Source organism: Taudactylus pleione, unplaced genomic scaffold, assembly GCF_031769625.1.
Source record: "Taudactylus pleione unplaced genomic scaffold, aTauple2 ptg000083l, whole genome shotgun sequence".
Classification (NCBI taxonomy): Eukaryota; Metazoa; Chordata; class Amphibia; order Anura; family Myobatrachidae; genus Taudactylus; species Taudactylus pleione.
The window spans coordinates 3158048-3178141 of record NW_028284485.1 but is presented as its reverse complement, the minus strand read 5'-3'; the positions used below and the strand labels follow the sequence as shown (position 1 = coordinate 3178141).

Genomic DNA, 20094 nt, shown 5'->3' with positions numbered 1-20094 from the left:
ATAATCCAGTGATTAACTGGGAGATTAGAGAAATAATCCAATGGGTATCTAAATGTGCTGATGGTTTTCTGTCTTTGCCAGTCCAGATTCTGGAACAGCTACCTGAAGCTTCAATTCCTCAATATCAAGCCTTCACTGATGTTTTTTAAATCAGATACATTGCCTCCCCACAGGAACTATGATTGTGCTATTAAATTAATGCCAGGTGCCAAATTGCCTAAAGGAAAGTTATACTCACTATCAACTCCTGAAACAAAAGCCATGGATTATAACATCAAGTAGAATCTCAATAAGGGATATATTAGGCCCTCCATATCCAGGATTTTTCTTTGTGGCCAAAAAGATGTAAACATTCAGCCTTGCATTGTTTTCAGGAACAAAATCATGGTCAAAAACACCTACTCACTTCCCCTGATCTCTGTGTTATTTGACCCCTTAGAGAAGCACCCATCCTTGCATAAATTGATCTGTGGGGAAGTAATAATCTAATCTGCATCCTGGAGGGTGATGAATAAAAATAGAAAATTGCATTTAATACCCTTTTTGGATATTATGAAAACCTAGTTATGCCCTTCAGTCTCTCCAATGTGCCCGCAGTCTTCAAAGATCTTATTAATGATGTTTTATGAGAATTTCTGTGAAGATTCATTGTAGTCTATTTAGACAATATCCTAATTTATTCAGTCACTGGAAAAGTATCATATTCAGTAGAACTGGTTTTACAGAAACTCTGTGAAAACCAGTTATTTGCTAAGATTGAGAAATGTGAGTTTGAAGTGGAAGTAGTTTCTTTCTTAAGGTATGACATCACTCCTAAAGGGTTCTCCATGGATCCCAGCAACATCAAGCACATCCTCAATTGGGTATAGCCCACAAAATTTAAAGTTAAAAAAAGGTTTTTGTGCTTTGCCAACTATTATAGGAATTTCATTTGTTCATTTTCTGTGATGGCTAATGCCTCTAACAGGTGTCCAAAAACTATTCAAGAATTTAATGTGTTGAATAAAGCCTTTGTCTCAGCCACAGTTCTTCGCCATCTGAATCCTGAATTGCCTTTCATTGTTGAGGTAGATGTCTCTGAAGTAGGAGTTGGAGCTATTCTTTCCCAGAAAGATCCGGTGGATAGCAAATTGCATCCTTGCGATTTCTTGTCTTGGAAATTCTCAGGCAAGTAAGCAAACTAAGAGGTGGGAAACCAAGATCTACTGGTCATCAAGTGGGCATTTGAAAACTGGAGACTTCGGCTGAAAGGAGCTACACATGTCATCACAGTCATCACAGACCATAAAAACGTACTATGTATCGAATCCACAAAATGCCTCAACTCTTGACAAGAATGTTGGGCATTGTTCTTTACCTGATTTAAAATTATAATTAGCTATAGACCCGGGTCCAAGAATGTCAAAGCTGATGCTTTGTCATGCAGTTTTCTTCATGAACATAAGAATGTTACTGCCAAACTACCTGTCATCCCAGCTGTCTCCATTCATGGCGGTTTAGAACAGGAAGTCTCTTTACAGATTCAATCACTACTGGCTCAAACGCCTTTAGAGACTCCTCATGGATGGTTGTACATTCCTGAACATTTAATGGGTTCCATATTATTTGACTTCAATTGTAATAAGGTTTCTGGATATCAAGGAATTGGTCTCTCAAACTACTATCTCAATCTGTTTGGTGACCCATTCTTATTCAAGCTGCCATAGTGTTTATTTTGGTTTGTGAAGTTGGTGCCAAAAATAACACTCCTCATACAACTCCCTCTGGACTATTTATGTGTTTGGTGATTCCAACTAAGCCAAGGTCATATATATATCTTTGTATTTTGTATTTTATCTGCTGGTTTCTTCTGGTTGTAATACCATTTGGGTGGTGGTAGACCATTCAGCAAGTTGGCTCATTTCATTCCTCTTGCCAATATTCCCTCTTTGCTCTGGACTACTTCTGTCTTTGACCATTCCAACTAAGCCATGGTCACATATATCTATGGGTTTTGTTGTTGATCTGCTGGTTTCATTTGGTTACAATACCATTTGGGTGGTGGCTTATTTAATTCCTCTTGACAAGCTTCCCTGTGCTAAAGACATACATACATATACATGGCAGTACATTTACTAAGTGTCAGATTTGTTGTCTCATTAAATCCAAGGGGTATTGACTGTGGTTTAGTGTCTAAAGTAACAGTACTGTATGTACTGACTGTCATTTAAAATGTACCATTTATACAGTAACTGTTGTATTTGAAGCCCCTATCCAGCATTCTTGCAGCCGCAAATCTACCATCAAGCAGCAGTGAATTTAAAGCACTGCATTTATCAATATGATCTGTGCTGTCTTTGCTCTATTAACATTTGTGATGCTATATAGAGGATGTGATTCTTTCAATTTGTGAGTATTAGATGGGTAATGGAGGGATGTGTTGGGGTGTGATTATTTAATAAAACAAATATATATTCGGTATCCATGTCTTTCCTTTAATATTTTCTATACAAGTGGAGTACAAGTGCCAGTTGACCCCTGATGTCCAGGCATGCCCTGGCAGGCTTGCTGGAACTTGTAGAGAACAATATTATTTATAATTAATACTATTAATTCTACATGCAAATCCCAGTGGGTGTGGAAATCACTGGGCTGAGAGAACCCCATTTTGATTCAGGCCCCACTATCCTAGGGATGCCAGCCCTGGGGTGATAAGTATGGGGCTGGTTACCATTATGGCAGGGGGACTCCACACTGTGTGACAACCTGCTATAGTGTCACCAGCCCCAGCTGATTCAGCATAGTGCTTATTTTTTTAAAAATAGAGATGGGGACACACCATTTCTCCCCCCGTATTTTTCAACACCCATGGCATGGGCCTGGTTATCATTTTGTAGAGGACATCATGCTGTCTATTTTTATGTTTTACATAAAAAATGTAAACAAAGCAAAGCTTGCACAGGTCAAAGTGATATGTATAGTGCTTTACACAAACTTGCCTGCCAGAGGCAGGTCTATTATTTGGGCATGGTTGCCATTGACTTTATATACAGGGTTTTTATATTTACTATCTACTATCTATTTAATAGCTACTGAAGATAACATTGACAGTGACCCACTCTTCTATTGTGTACTTTAGTCTGTTTTTTCAGCAGATGTCCATTGGATTTGTATTCAGTCAATCAGGGGATTGCAAAGCAGCTGGAAACCCACAAAAACAAACAAACCAATGCTTACTAAAGAAACCCCTTAGACGTAACAAAAGACATTGATCTGTTGAAAACAAAATATCTTGTTAAAACTATCAAAAGGAGATAAATCCAAATAATTTGATTACAGCTAGAACAAATTAAATATTTTACTTCTAAAACATGGAAATTGTCTTTCATGTATGGTCCATCACAGTGCATCTAAGCAGATCATGCTACATAATTTTCCATAGGTAGCATTACACCTATTATATATCACAAGAACAGCTTTTACAATAGATCATCCTGCTGATCTAATATTAAATAAAAAACACAAGATAACAAAATAAACCTGAAAGAACTCAATGGATGCAAATTATTTTCAGTTTTAGAAATGACCAGCAATTAGTTAAATGAATTAGATCAAATTCTTTGAAAATAGACATTTTACAATAGAAAACAATGTACAATACAGTACCTGTCTATGCAGGTAATATATTTCTATGAGAAATGTAATAACGTTTCTTTATGATCTTCACTACTGAGGCTTTTCTCATCCTTGTTCTGGGCCTATATTTGGACTGGTCACATTCCATCATCAATATCAGTAAAAATCAAGGGTGAGATACAGTAATCAGGAAGTAACTTAAGTAACAAGGCACAGCTTTGGATGAGCATAGAAAATGGCCAGAGAGCGTTAAGTTATAGCTTTTTTGCTAGGCAGAGTTGGGATTTGTTTGACACAGGGATTAGCCAAAAGGTGTTAGTTAAGACTGAACTAAAGAAGTTTATTTAAAAGAGAGGAGACAGAATGTTGGCCTTTTTTTTTCATGGGTCTTGCAGAGTAGATTGTGTCACTAATTGCTGTTTGTTTTGTTGTTCCACAAGCTCTTTTCCCACCCCTAGTTTGTGCATCTCTCTGTTCATTCCTTTATCGCAGGGATGGGGAACATCAGGCACGGCGGCCATATAAGGCACGCAGAATCATTTGGTATGGCCCTCTGAGCTGTTTTCTGCTAGCCTAATCTGGCTAGCAGGGTGCCTAGAATGGCACCCTGCAACCAGAATCTATGCAGCAGTGCCACCTGGAGCATCCTTAGGATGCTTCAGACAGTCACACCACTGCCCTTACAGCTCCCTAGAGCATCCTCAGGATGCTCCAGGCATTGCTGTAATCACTGGAAATTGTGGCCCCGCCCCATGTGACATCACATGGAAGGGGTGTGGCCTGCAGCCGATCTGCGAATAATGTTATATCAAAATGGCCCTAGGCAGAAAAAAGGTTCCCTACCCCTGCTTTATCATGTGCCTCAGCTGCAATATCATGGCACCATTGAGCTTCTCGGATCCTGTTCCAGAGATAGCCTGTGATGTCAAGTCGGCGCCCCCACTTGCCGGTCAAGTTCAAGAAGCAATAGCACATAGTGATATCTCTGGAGGGTTTGAGTGAAGATCAGTTTAGGACTTATGACAATTGGTTTAGGAGCTTTTACATAGTTGTAGCCTGTTATTTGACATCTGATCCTGTAGAGGCACTAAATGTCTTAAAATAGTTACATCTCATACGCAAGATGTATAAATGTTTTCATGGATTTATATGGCACAGTTTTTATTAATTCAGCCAGAAGAAGACAGTCAGTGTCACAGTGCATCGGACTCTGGTTGTTTCTAACCGGGTCTGGGCAACACTGAAATCCTGGCTGGCAACGGGTAGCAGGTGGGGAGTCCTGGCTCCCACTACTGTGTCTGCTCCAGGGCCTCCTTGCTGTGTGGCTGCAAAGTGCAGGTAGCCAAGGGTCCCCTAGGAGTGCATGCACCTACCTGCTTGGGCATTTAAAGGGACAGGTATGCCTAAGGTGAGGTCACGTTTGGTGTGAGATTTGAACTCCTCCCTCTAAGAGGGAGTCTCTGTCAACAGACAGGTGCCAGAGTATAGGCTCCATTACCTTACTCCAGTGCTCCTGCATTTATTGGCTTTCTGATCCTGACCTTGGCTTTGTTTGTGATCCATTTTTGTCTGATCCCTGGTACTGCATTTGTTAATCTGGTTCTTGGCTATCCTCTGTGACCTGTATACGTCTGCTTCCTGGTACCATATTATCTGTTTGGTTCTGACCCAGCCTGTTGACTATGATAATATTCTTCTCCTCTCCATTCAGAGTTCACCAGCACCTGTATAAGGAAACCTATTCTGAGACCGCAAACTTGTGTTGGACGCAGCCAAGTCCATACCTTTTAGCGATGGTCCCTGGTGAATACTGCCAGCACATTAGACTCTGCTCCTCAGAAATAGGTCTCGCCAATCCTCAAATATGAGTTGCATCCATTATCTACCCGAGAGTTGCAACAGTCAGTGACTCATTCTGGCTGCAAAGACATAGAGGTCTGGCTGGAGGTGACTCAGCTGTGCAGCATTGTCCCTGAGTTCCCAGCAAGTAGGAGGGTACTACCTCATCCCCAGCTACCACAGTGACCTGGGTCTGTCATCCAACCTCACAGCAAGTGCTTTGCATATAATAATGGCTCTTGTGGCAGGGGCTCAGTGCCCATTTCATCACTGCTGCCTCTATTGCTATGCCAGACTGCTGTAAAGGCCCAGCTGGGGCTAAACCTCAGTAAGGTTACTCTTTTTTGTCTTGGATGTCATGGTCAAGTTGCTGGATTGGTACCCTGATAGGCAGTTGGGCATGTTTGCGCATTAATGTTTTTCCCAGTTATTTAAACTACCTGTAGTAGGGGAGGTAGTGTTAGGGGCCTCTCAGAACTTGCAGTAAGCTATTGGTTGTCCTTGATAAGGTGTGGAAGGAGGTTAGATTCTATAGGTTGAGCGGCCCATTCCCAACCCCTTGGATTGCAGATCTCATTTTATCACTGGTTGTTGTGGTTCCAAAGAATGAGCAAGGGAGGTTTTGATTAATTCAACAATTGCCATTTACTTATATGCTGTATATTAATGAAGCCATCCAATAGAAGGTTTATCAAGTGAAATATCAACAATTTGAGGATTTACAGTTGGTTGAGGTGGGGCAGGATGCTTTGTTGGGTAAGCTGGATGTTGAATCCACTTCTCAACAGCTTTTATGTTGATAACCCTCTCCTCATTAGGTGTTCTGTCCTGTCCTTGAGTGTTTCAGTTTTTTCTTGCATTGGTGTATCATGGACAGGACAATTGAGCTCAGGATATTCCACTACTAGGATGATTTTATGGTAGTTGGGCTCAGTGATTCCTCTGTTGTGCTTCCCTTATGTTTTCTGTGCAGGCCTTCTACCAGCATTTTTAGGTTCCCATTGCAACTGAAAAATCTGTTTGACATGTGTAGGTATTAAGATCAATACCAATGAGGGCTGTTTTAAGCTGCCCTGTGACAAAGTATACTGTTTTGTGACACAGTTGCTGCATTTTATGTGTCCCAGTGGGTCTCTCCTGGGGCTGCTCAAGTTTGCATGCTGGGATATTCCTATTGGTAGCATATTTTGCAAAAAGCTTGTGCATGCTATGACTGGGGTGCTTAAACTTCATCACTGCATCTGCCTCTCAGTGGAGCTGCTGTGGGATTTGCCGATTTGGGATCAGTTCTTGGTAGAATTAATGGGGTTTGCAATTGGAGGTCCCAGTCATGATCCAGTGGTCAATTCCAGCTGTATAATGATGTGGTAGCATCCAAGGGTTTTGGTGAATTTTTGGAGGGTAGATGGTGCACTGCTTCTCATCTCTTGCATTGGAAGGGAATGGTTATACAAAGTTTCAGGGATCTCAGTAGGCATCCCTGATTTTGCACTCTGACTATGGCCAGAACATATGACTGTATCACTTTAACTGGTATTACACTAGCATCATGACTGAATGGTGTTGATCCTCAAGACCTGATGTAATGTGGGAAGAGCCTAATATACTGTAATATTCACAATTTATATTCTATCACTCTGCCCATTATTCCATGCACCCATTTTCTACCACCACCTGTGGTAAATAAAGTAGCCTCAAGTTCCACAGCACAGACTATCATGCAGTTAACTGGTATTCCCCTGCTTCTAGCAATAAATAATAGTTATAGCATAATAATGGCTATCTAATAGCTTCCTCCAAAACAGTAATCTGGAGCATAAATGAAACAGACTAATAAACTGACACTTTATTTAGAAAATAAAGTACAATGCTTGCTTACAGACATGGTATCAATAATAAAGGTTACAGATTACATAGACAAATGTGTTGTAATTTGAAAATTCAAGATATAAAATTACACAGACTTACAAATAGCTTTTCTGTGATGGGGGCATAGCAAGGAAATGCAGGTGAAGGTTTCAACTCAGTATAGATCCCCAAAGACTGATCAATAGCAAAATGCTCACATATCTTTTATCACCTGCCCCCCCTCCCATACTAAGTTCATGAACAAGTCCCTGCGACTAACTGGTAAGTTAATTAACCCAGGATCCATCACAGGACTGTCTAAATAACTTTTAACCTAAGTACATAAATTCCATTGTGTAATAGCTACATGACTATGTTCACATTAATCTCTATTATTTAAGCTATAATATAAGTGTAAACTAAGGATGAGCAGGTTAGATTTATGGAATCCGAACCCCCCCGATATGAGTCGGATCCGAGTCAGGCTTGAGTTTTCCCGCCTGACTCAGATCTGAAATCGAGGCAAAACGTCATCATCCCGCTGTCGGATCTCGCGGGTTTTGGATTCTATAAAAGGTCCCCGTGTCAGCACCATTTTTAACTCTGGCTGTCGACAGTGAAGAGGGGGGGCACACTTGAGGAGGGAGTGGCACTGGCACACTTGGGGAGGGGGTGGCATAGGTACTCTTGGGGAGTAATGGGGGTAAACTCCAGAGTTTGGAGGGATGGGGGCAGTGGCACACATTGGAATCTTCAGTGTGCCACTGTGGAAGCAGTGAGTATAGCAGGCAAGGCATGGGTAAAATGGGAGCAGGGAGAGGAGGAAAATAAAGAAGGAGGAAAGTGGGGGGTAAGGAATGGATATGCTGACAGCAAAGAGATGAGGGTTGTCTCCTAACTGAAGCCTCAGTTGAGTCAGTTCTGCCCTTTTGGAAAGGGGGCCAGGGGAATGCAAATCTTAAGCCCCAGCCCTGCCCATATTTTTGTATAGAAATCGAGACCAGTGAAGGTGCCTTCAACTGTGAAATGTCCGGAGGGATAAAATTGTACAGTAAGCAGATGCGCCACTGCGCTGTATGCTTATCGAAGATTTACACTAGGGAGCACCACCATGGAAAAATAGTAGCACTGACCCCGGAGACCTCCAGTCACATAGAGATGTAACATAACACCAGCCCGCTGACAAGAGCTCTGCCGGCGAGCTGGTATTATATTACATCTCTATCTTCCTGAAGGTCTCCACGGTCAGGGTTACTGTTGTTCCGTGGTGGTGCTCCTGAGTCCTTAGTTGTAGGAGGCTGGGTATTAAGGGCGTGACTGACACTGAAAGAGGCCTGCAGCGTGTCAATGATCCTGACCGCAAACTGCTTTGTATTGACAGGCAGTAGTAGCAGTGCACAGGCAGAATCATTGGCAAGCTGTGGGTCCTCCTCTGAGCCCGGGCCCGGTACATTAGTACCGGCTGTACCCCCCTGATGGTGGCCCTGCTGATTGTGGCTTTTCGCCAGACAAAACCTTAATCAAATGCATACACTTTTCGCGTATGTGAAAATGCAATGCAATGTAATAGACATAAAGATTCGTCTCTGAATAGGTGGAGAAATAAAGTGCAATATTCCTATTTTGGGGTGCAAAGGTGGGGAAACCACTCAGTACCCTTGGGACAGCCCCCCAAAGAATAACTGCATAAAAAAAAACTAAAAAATCACTTTGATAATGGGGGAAAAAAAGTGCAAAGTGGGGGTACAACCTTACAAAGTAGCAAAATAGACTTTTGGTAGGTCTGCAAGTATGGGTGAGGTGTTTTTTTGACAGGTGCTTGCTCAAGGTGCATTTTTTTTTAGTTTTGGAAACTTCACTTTAGCGACTATTAAATGGCTAGCACTCATTTTCAAGTACCCAAAATTTGACTGTGCTACTTATTTTCTCCAAAAAAAGCTGCTTTATGCCATTCTTCACCACTTGTGCAAAGACTCTAATTAGAGGCAATTGTACCAACTTAAGTACCCCAAACAGTTTCATTAGGGCTAATCGGGCACTACTACATTGATCCCCAATGTTTCCGCATATGTTGGGGGGGTTTCAGGCTGAATTACCCAATTCTGACACCACTTTTCGCCTTTCCTGACTTCGCTTGCCCCCGTTTTCGTGTCTTTTGGAATTGAATAGGACGAATCGCAGGTACGCGCGCAATAAGTTTCTGCAGCTAAAATATGGTATGTAGGTGAAAAGTATGGCAGGTAAAACTTTATCGCATATGTGAAACTAATTGAATACAGGCCAAAGTCTGCTGTGAGAGTGGGATGTCCTTTTGGGTCCAACCGGTATGCAAAATTTATTGCTCTACTACAGTTGGCACACAGGAGTTATGCTTCTCTGCCAGCCAGAAAAGACATGCGGATTTGCCATGTAGTTTGGGCTTCCTAGTATCTGCAGTTTCATCCCCCTGGTGGCAATGACTGGATTATGTACAGAGGCTAGACCCCTATACCAGGTTCTAATTTTAAGCTGTGTTTAAGCACTGCATTGCAGCAGCTGGTCTGAATCCTCATGATTTCGGTACTTACTATTTTCGTATAGGTGCAACGATGACTGTTGTTGTCTCTTGCCGCATATCCACTATGCGAAATTACTGAGCGATTGCATGATTACGACTTTGTAATCGTGTAATTGCTCAGTAATTTTCCTCAAATTGGGTAGTTAAAAGTCAAAAACGACTAGCGATGCATGCGCCCGCTGGTCATTTTTTACATCTATCATCGCCTGCACATGCTGGTCAACCTGATGATGTCATCAGGTTGCCCATGTTCGGGGATGATTGATGTACTTACACTGAACGACTAAACGTTCAGTGTAGGCACATCACAGTCTGTGAAACGACTGCACGATTACAATGTCGTAGTCGTGCACTCATTTCTATGTCTCTAAGTAGATAAGCACCTTCTGGCTTGCCTGTTGTTTCCATTAAGGCCTTAGGCTAGTAGAATTCAATGCACTCCCTGCAAGAGCTGACCTGTCAATCACAGACCACCATTATTTAGGGGCTGCAAGGGGCCTTTTCCTGTTTTTTTTTTATCTGTCTGTCCTGATTGGCTTGTGGACTACAGGGTTTTTTTGGATGATTTTTCAACTTTTGGAGGGTCTATCTTCCACTTTTCCTGGCTAGGCTGTATGCTTTGGGACTAGGTCAGAGGTGTCAATGCTGCACACTGTTGGCTGATGTTGTAACTCTGTGCATGCATCTGAGTTGCACAATGCATGTGTCCTGATTATTACAGATTAGGGATGCAGAACAGTATCAGGGTCTGTGGTTTTTAGTGGTAGTATCTGGGAGGAATCATGTGTGGTTAACATATTCAGACAGAGAAACTGCACCTGCCATAGGTCTGATGCAAGTTTTAATGGTCCAATGGAAGGTGCATCGAAGGACACTCTGAGATGGAGATGCACAGTCTCGAGCCATTGCAAGTGCGGATATCAGTTTTTAGAAAATTAACTGCAGCATTAGCATAATATGAAGATGTGACAGTGACAAAAGCCACTGCAATGTCTCCTTCCAACTCATAATCAGCTCATTTGTGTGTGTGATTCCTGTAGTTTGCTGTTTTTCTCATTTCTGTTCTCACCGCCCCTTTTCCCCACAGGTCCAGATTTTGGCTCCTAGTGATTGTGGGTATTGGATCATTCTTTTGTTTCTGGGCAGTTAGGAATTAATTAGCTAGGGATACTCCATATTCCCTAACAGTGGCATCCCTCCCTGCGGTGTCACCCAGGGTGGGGAGGAATGCAGTGAGCACGGTGCAGCAGTGCGCTGGTGTAAAAGGGGCATGGCCACTTGGACAGGGGGCATGGCCTCAAAGACAGGTGGGCATTGTCTTGCAGCCCTAACCCTTGTGTCTATTACTTGGGGGGAGGGGGGTGCAAGAGGTACCTGTGTACAGTTCCAGCTGGCTCCCTCAGTATCAGGAGCCGAGTGCTGCACTTAATGCAACAGTGCAGCACCCAGTTCCATCAGTGGGGGGGAGTCTGCACCTTGGTGTCACTCCTCAGGCCAGTGACACCCAGGTGCGGACCGCACCCCCTTATGATGCTACTGTTCCCTGGGGCTCTCCATTATTTGTTGGTTGGGATTTTAGGGGTATGGTTTAGGTGAGAATTCATAGTGTGCATTCCAAAGCTGCCATACATTTTTACTAGCTGCTCCTCTGGTCCTCTATTTTGGGGGCAACGATTTGTTGTCCAGTAAATCGGTCAACCTGATGCTAGCAATTAACTGATTCTTATGGAGAACCATGGTTATCTGGCCTAATATCATTCCTAGGCACTGTTTTCCCTTTAATGACCATGTTCCGAAAGGTAGAGTGTTATAACTCCCGATTGTTTCGCTGAAATTGGTTATTGAACCACATCATGGGTCTCAAACTGTTTATCTTGCTTAAGTCTGCACCAGTATTGTTTTTGTTCATTACAGCTATCACTCTAGCCAGCTCGTCTTATCCAAATTGAATTACATTTAATTATAAGAGAATACAATTATTCATGAAAATGCTTCTTAATAAACAAAATATAATTTGCTGTATTTATGTCTCATGGTCTTGATGATTGTGATGGTGATTATGAAGTATAGCATCTAAATGTGCAAGAACCAAGGTGGTTATTCAAGGCTTTATGCTGTTATGGAGTTTACTATTTATGCAGTACACATGCAATTTATGAATATGTCTATATTTTTTGTTTTCTAGCACCTGCCAGGAAATACTTTAATGCTTTAGTGCAACAGTAAATCACCTTGTTCAAAACAGTGAATACTGCAAAGAAAATTACATGGGTTTTCATTATAATTTCTGCAGGAAAATTATAATATAGTTTTGATTCAGAGGTGGATTCTAATTCAACCACAACTGCATCTTGTTAATCTGGATATTTGCATATGTTGACACACCATCGGTCGCATATTGGTCATACCATTGGACATTGAACCCGCCCTATGGAGGTGCATAAAGTCCAACATCTGAACATGGCCGCCAAAACCAGTGCAGCTGCAGAAAAAGTCACAGTCACTGATCGCTACACAGCCGCATCTGACTACATCCCCCCTGTTACCACATCACCCTCTGAAATTGCTTCTCTTGCTTCTAACTACAACCTGAATCCCTCAGTAGTGACCATTGGGATGAAAATGCAGTGCGATTCAGACACATGTACAGACTGAGGGGATTAGCTGCTTGCATCCTACATTCACACTGCATCCACCTCTTAATCAGGCTTTATATATATATATATATATATATATATATATATATATATGTGTGTGCATGTGCATGTATTTTACATACAGTATATATTTGTATTAGTTTGACTGAAAAACTTAAAGGGTCTGATACAGAGGTGCACAAAATTTGCATGCAATGATGTTGTTCACGTAGCTGTGCAATTATTTGCAACTGTTCATGCACAAAACTTTCAGAAAACCCCTACACCACATGCATTATAGTGTGTATGCACTTAGATGCTGTGGTGAGTTGGATAGATGGTATCAGAAAACCCCTGCAATGCATGCAATAAAGAGTGTATGCACATAGATGCTGTTGGGAGTGGGATAGATGCAGTGCCAGATTAACTGGAGGCGCCCACTGAGATTGTAACCTGCGGGTGCCCAGTTCCCTCCCCGCAGTGGCAGCCAGAGGTGGAGACTGGAGTTCATTTGTGAGCTCCGGTTTCTGGCTCATACATTGCACTACAGGAGAGACATCATGACATCTCTCCCATGGTGCAGAGGAGAAGCTGGGCGGAATAGACTTGGACGGCAGTGGGAGCGGGGCATAAGGTAAGTATTAACTTTTTTTTTAGTGCAATTGGCTTTTCTGCTGGAGGCATTACTTGGGGGGCATTACTTGGGGGCATTACTATTGGGGCACCACTTCTGGGAACATTACTCAGAGGGCATTACTCTTTGGGGCTCTACTACTTGAAGGCGGGGCATTACTATTGGGGCACTACTACAGGGGCCACTACCACAGGGGGCATGACTACTGGGGTACAACTACAGGGGTATTACTACTGATGGCATTTATATAGGGGGCATTAATACTGAGGCATTACTATTGGGCACACACAGGGGGCATGACTAGTGGGGGGCTTACTATTGAGGACACAACTACAGGGGTATTACTACTGGGGGTAGTTATACAGGAGGCACTACTATTGGGGACACAACCACAGGGGACATTATTACTGGGGGCACTACTAATGGGAGTATTGAATAGGGGGCACTGCATAAGGGGCACCACTCCTGGGGGTACTACTACTGGGTGCACTGCATAAAGGGCTCCACTACTGTGGGCTTTGCATACTGCGCACTACCACTGTGGTTACTGACACTACTGGGGTCCCCATTGCGCATACCCCCAAGTTCGTCACATTTATTAGGGGCCTCCACATGTTTGTTGCCCAGGGGCCCCAACAGACCTTAATCCGGCCCTGGATAGATGGTATCAGAAAACTCCTACAATACATGCGTTACAGAGTGTATGCACATATATGCTGTTGTGAGTGGGGTAGATGGTATCAAAAATGGGGCAGCAAAGTGATAGGTGTTCCTGGGCGGTGACTGGGAGGTGGCTAAAAGTAAACACAGGGGTAGATGTATGATAGTGGCACTTAATGTGCCGCTATAACGCTTCCTGCTTCGCCTCTTTACCGAGGCGAAGCAGGAAGCACTACCAATGAGATGTAAGAACATCTCATCGGCCGGAGAGGGGTAGAATTAACTCTTCCCTCTGGCACTACCCGCTAGAGACCACAGCGCATCAGCCTAATGCTGATGCCCTTTGTCTCTGTCCCAGCCAGCTCCACTGAGCATGCACAGGATCTCACAAGTATCGTGAGATCCCCGCATGCAGCTTGGAGCCAGCTGTGGAGATAGGGCAGTGCCAGGCTGTAGCTGTCTATAATGACAGCTACAGTGGGCCAAACGGGCAGGTGATCTGACGGTTCATACATGGCCCAGGCTATCAGCGCTGCTATCTTGTAGATAGCAGCGCCGATAATGACAGGGGTGCATAGTGCCTCTGTCATTTACTGCCCAGGCCCGCAATCATACATTGGGGAGAAGCGGTATCAGTGCACCTAACATGCGCTTATACCACTTCTGGGCTTCTTACATCTCCCCCACAGTCTCATGAGCGTGTTATGGGGATGTTGTGTACATGTCAGTGAAAGTGGCTGAGTTCCCAAACACACAGCCATGGAGGCCATAGTCAGACAGAGAACCGGCACCTGCCATAGGGCAGGTGCAAGTGTCAATGGTGCATGCAATGTTGCGCCGATGGTGGTGTCTAAAGAATCACTGGTGGTATTATAGCATGCAGAGATGCTAAAAGTGGGCATCTCAGTTCTTGCCTATTTAGCACATTTTGATGCAGGCTACTTAACCAGGGGAAGGCTGATACTAGCATTTTCATATTATCACAGCTCCTCTTGCAACAGATACAAGAGTGGATGCAGCAGGGTCCACCTCTGAATCAGGCACAAAATGTTTAGGAATAATGGTAGCCTAGCAAGTTACACCATTTGATAAGTTGATAGCATACCATATCAAATGAGGGCATGCTTGTGTTTATTGATGCCAGGATGGAGGAGAGCTGAACATTAAAATTCCAGCCTTCAGATTTTTGTTATTCTTTTTGCAGTATATGGTGAACCTGAGTATGTAGGTTCCAGGATTGGGGAGAACAAGCATTTTTAGTGCTGCCAACTCATCCCCTAGATCTACTAGTATTATACAGGTAATCATCAGACAATAAGTACTAAGTGCCATATCACTTTAAAAAAGGTACTCTCCTCATTCAAAAAGAGGCAACCCTGAGTTTATTGAAGCCAGGATTGAAGAGATACTCTCATGTCCCTAGACTTAAACCTGCAGTGTAATGGTTATTTTAAGGTTATCATTCCTGATCACCAGATAAAAACTTCTCAAGGGCCATGTCTTTTGAAAAGAGGGGACTCCACTATTTCAAATTAGGGTACTCTGAGTATGTATTATGTATAGGGATGGGGGAAGACTTAATTACATAATCATGCCCTGACATGAAAAATAATTAACTTTGCCCTTCCCCAACTCATACTTGCCTACTTTTTAAAAAGCTTTTCAGGGAGATTGTGAAAGCAGCACCTATGAACGTGGCGGTAAAGTGGGTGTGTACTGCTACATCAGGGGGGGTGTTATAATACTGACTTACATCCAATTGTAAACGAGCCCAAAGGAAGTTAGTAAGATCTATTTTTTTATGAAAACATACTGATACATTACAGAAAATGCATGTAGCCGTAGGGATCACTCTGCCTTATAACCAATGCAGGGGAATGATACAAATGATTCCATTTGAATGTATATATCGATGTTTATAAATATATATGTAACATCTTCTTAATTGGGTAATGTAGAATCAGGAAGATTTTTAGGCTCTTCAGGGAGTCAGGGAGATTGCTACTGTTTCATGGAGTCTCCCTGACAATCAGGGAGAGTTGGCAAGTATGCCCCAACTTCAGCACTAAGCTACAGCAATGTATTTTCAGTAAGCCTAGGTACGCATTAGAATGACATACAAAAGATGCAATGGTTGTTCCAATTTCCCTTCATCCCAGAACACACAATATATAGTGTACACACTTTGCAATTCTCCAAACAACAGCACAATATAGCATGATGGAGCATTGTACCCAATTAAGCTTTTCTCCTGTACACACTATGCAATCATTGTGAAGGTCACTGGCAGTTCATGTGATGTCTTCAGAGGAAAGATTGTACCAATATATATCTTGTGGTCTTCCAGTTGAGCATACAAACTGCATGCTGTGCACCACATCATTTATGACATATTCCCATCTGACTTGCAACACATTAGATGTGAAGATGCAATGAACGATGCACATGAGCACACAATTGAGCGTACACACTATGCAATGTGAAAGATATGTTGTTCCAATTTGCCTCAAAAGAACATATCCTCCAATTTGTACCCGGTCTAAGTTTGAATGTACTGTACATATTAAGGATGAGTCCCACTTGTCCATAGCACTAAAGTGTTTGATGATATATCTATTATTATATGTAGGTCTATTTGAGTAAAATTGAACAAATGAAATAACTTCATTAAAGCCCAGCTAATGTTTCCATTTTTTTAAAATAAGTGAATAATTCTGAATTTCCTAATCACTGGAAACAATTTATAGAAATACAATTTCCCTATAATAAATAGCTCTCTATTTAGCAGTTTAATTTATTAATTTACACAAATGTGCGGTGTGATTTCAGTATCTCAGTGTATCTACTGTTATAATCAAACTTATAGTTACTATGTTTATCGACTTATTCAATACAATGTGTGCTTTGTATTTCAATGTGCTGTAATCTTTCACTACCAATGAGACCTTAATTTTCTAAACATGTAATTACAAAATGAACAACGTGGGTGTGCTTATTACACCATGTCATTAAATTAGGTACTTGTTATTGTGTTTTGTTTTTTTCCATACTCCAGGGCACATTATCTGACATTCTAATATCTTGAGGATGATGTTCCACTAATATGTTGCAATAAAGGGAAATTATACCAATTCGTGTGAATACAGAAAGTAAAATAATGGGCACTGTTTCATAGGTACCATTTTGGTAAGGAATATTTCTACTCTTACTATGATGGGTCAAGAAACTGATCAGTTATTTATCAGTAAGCTACAGTATGATTCAATTCTATATTTCTGATATTGCAGTATAACATTAACAATAAAACATTAACAATACTTTTATAAAAAAAATTAAGTAGTACTGTTTCCGTGAAGCTTGATCTAATTACCTAATTACAGTATGTAATAGTGAGTTTTTCTTTTACATCTCTCAATTTTACACCAGAACATTGCATGCAGTGCATTAACAGCCTGTAAAAATCTTGAACACCAGCCAAAATATCCAGCAGTCATAATGAGCATTGATCCCTATTACAGCCTCTGAAGCTTGCTTACACTCAAACATGTTGTAAAGTGCATTCCATATGCACAGCAGATTAGGCTATGAGATGTTAATGATCAGAAGTGCATGTTTTAGGGAGCAGAGATTCATATGACTAGTTAATTTTACACGTGATTTAAATCAATTTTGTACACAGTGATGTGTTTTGAGCAGCTAAAACTAAAGTACAGAATTATTTAATAGTAGTATTAAATTTATCATTTTGAATGCATTTCTACAGCATTAAATCTGCAGTTTAATGTCATGGTATGAAAGTTTACATATGTATAATTGCAAAAGGAAAAACATAATATTACTTATTAAATAAAAATATACATATTTATTTCAGCTTAACTGTTAATATCTCAAAAGTGTCCCTTATATGAACGTACTACATGAGGTATATTTTATGCTGCACAATCTTTTATGATTTTAAAATAGCATTTAAGAGAGAAAAAAATATTTTTCCATAGAAACATTTTAAAGCTTAACATATTGTACAGTACATCTTTATGACAAACTTATCTAATTGCAGATAGGTCAAATCACTAGTATAGAAGCGGCAACTTATGTGCTAATTTGCTCATAAATCAACATAATTGGATGCTCAGCTTAGATTATAATTGCTGTAGGCAGATATAGAGAGCTGTATCTATACTAATATTATAAGAACGTTGTGTCTACTTGTTTGTTCCAAGTTGGTGCAAAAACGACTGAACTGATTTTTATAAAAACTACATTATTTTGTAGTGGGAACTCCTGGAAATAAACTGCACTTTGTTTCATCTTGATCCAACAAGTTAAAGCTGAGCAATAACTAAAACAACATTTATTGATATCATAAATACAAGAGACAGGTGTGGCACCAATGCGTGCGACCGTTAAGGGGTGGGGGAAGAGGTGCTCTGTGCCCGCATTCACTTGAATAGGATAGTCAGTCTGTGCACAGGGCACACAGTGACATTGGCATGAGTGGTAGGTGAAGGTTCTGCTGCCAACAGTCTGTATAGCGCTGCTGGTCATGTGGTCCACTTAAGCGACAGGGCCCCTTTGCAAAGCAATACAACTTGAACACCTCAAATATAAAAAAAATTTTTGACAGACGCAATTTCATCACAGGCGAAGATGCAGGCAACAGCTAGTATGTATATATATATATATATATATATATATATATGTATGTATAAATAAATAAATAAAAGGAAACTGTATATTTGCTTAGGACAACAATGCTTTTTCTTTCTATTTTTCTTATATCCCCCCACCTCAAGAATACTGGAATTTTACAGAATGACATGAACATGTGGGTGACACAATTATTAATTAGGGCTTAATCAATTGCATTGCCTAGGGCAACAATAATGTATAATGAGTAAAAGCTGACATATGCAGAAATATGAAAAAATATATGGCTGACAAATTCTCATTATGTGTTGCTTGCTATATTTTAGTCTTAGTCACTCTGGTGCACTTACATCCATTCTCTAACATCAAAAAGCAAGTAATATTGGCTTACTATTGAATGGCACACAATACAATTATACATTTGATATAACAATTTTCTTTCTTAACATGATATTTTTACAAAGCCCACAAACCTGAACTCACATTAAGCAGCACCGTAGCCAGATGAAGATGAGAGCTAATGCACAAACTTCAATCTTGCAGTGTAACTGTAGAAAAAAAAATATTTTTCTTGAGTCTCTACCCCATCCTGAAATCTCTAAAGATGATGCAGACACATTACATTGCTTGACATGATAGTCAGGTTCACTACGTATGAATTTGAACTGTCGTTGGATTTTTGAGGAGAGTAGGAAAACTATACATTTCTGTAAGCGTTATTGTATAAGCAATCAGAAATACAATGTTTCCATTTGCCTTGATACATACAAGGCCGCCATATTGGAATTTACAAAATGGCTGATGGAAACAATGTTTTCGTTTATAACTCGGCTTCTAACATATAAATTTGATTTTCACAGCTGAAGTACCATTTACAGGGCCAAGAATCAAATGCTCCTAGTTGCAAATGTGTTGAGATAATTGTTACAGCAGTTCTTGTATTATATTGCAGTTTACATATTGTACTATACAGCAGTTGTATTACATTATATTGAATTGTTTTTTTTTGTTCTGTTTTCTGTGTTGTAGGCTTTAAACATGAGTAACAAACCACAAGCTGCTGAATGGGCTACATGTCCAGCTCAGGAGTTTATCAACTGGAAGCAATGTATACTCTGTCAGTCTGGTGCTGACAATGAACAGTTGGTGCTATATCCATGGATAGACTCCTACCAGCGTGTGCTGGACATAGTAGTAGAAAGGGCCAGTGTGCATGATGGCAACTACGTTGAAGTTCATCGATGACTGCAAAACTGTACAATAAACTCACTCTGTGCACATCAATCAGTCTATCATCATTGTTGCTATGCAAATGCAATTAACAAGTGCCAAATCCAATGTGCCTGAGACCGTTATGCACATGCATTAGCTACTGGTCTCCACACTGCCAAGAAATGAGGGCAGAAAAGAAAAAAAACTGAAATGGATGAAGCAGGCCCAGCAACATCTGGCTATTCAACACCATTCACGAGGTCACAGACAAGTCCACTGAATAAGGAACAATGGCCCTCATTCAGAGCCGCACGTTAACAACAGTACGCTCGTTGCGTTCCGATGTTGACTAACCGCGCATGCGTCGGTGTTACACTGCGCATGTGCGTACGGCAGATTGCGAGCTTTTTTTCTCTCGTTCCTAAAATAGCGTACAGGAAGTGACA

At 41.2% G+C, this 20094-nt stretch overlaps 1 pseudogene; it reads left to right on the top strand.

Annotated features, from left to right (window-relative positions):
- The window catches only part of LOC148532123 (uncharacterized), a 65315-nt pseudogene that overhangs the window by 33722 nt on the left and 11499 nt on the right, over positions 1 to 20094 (top strand).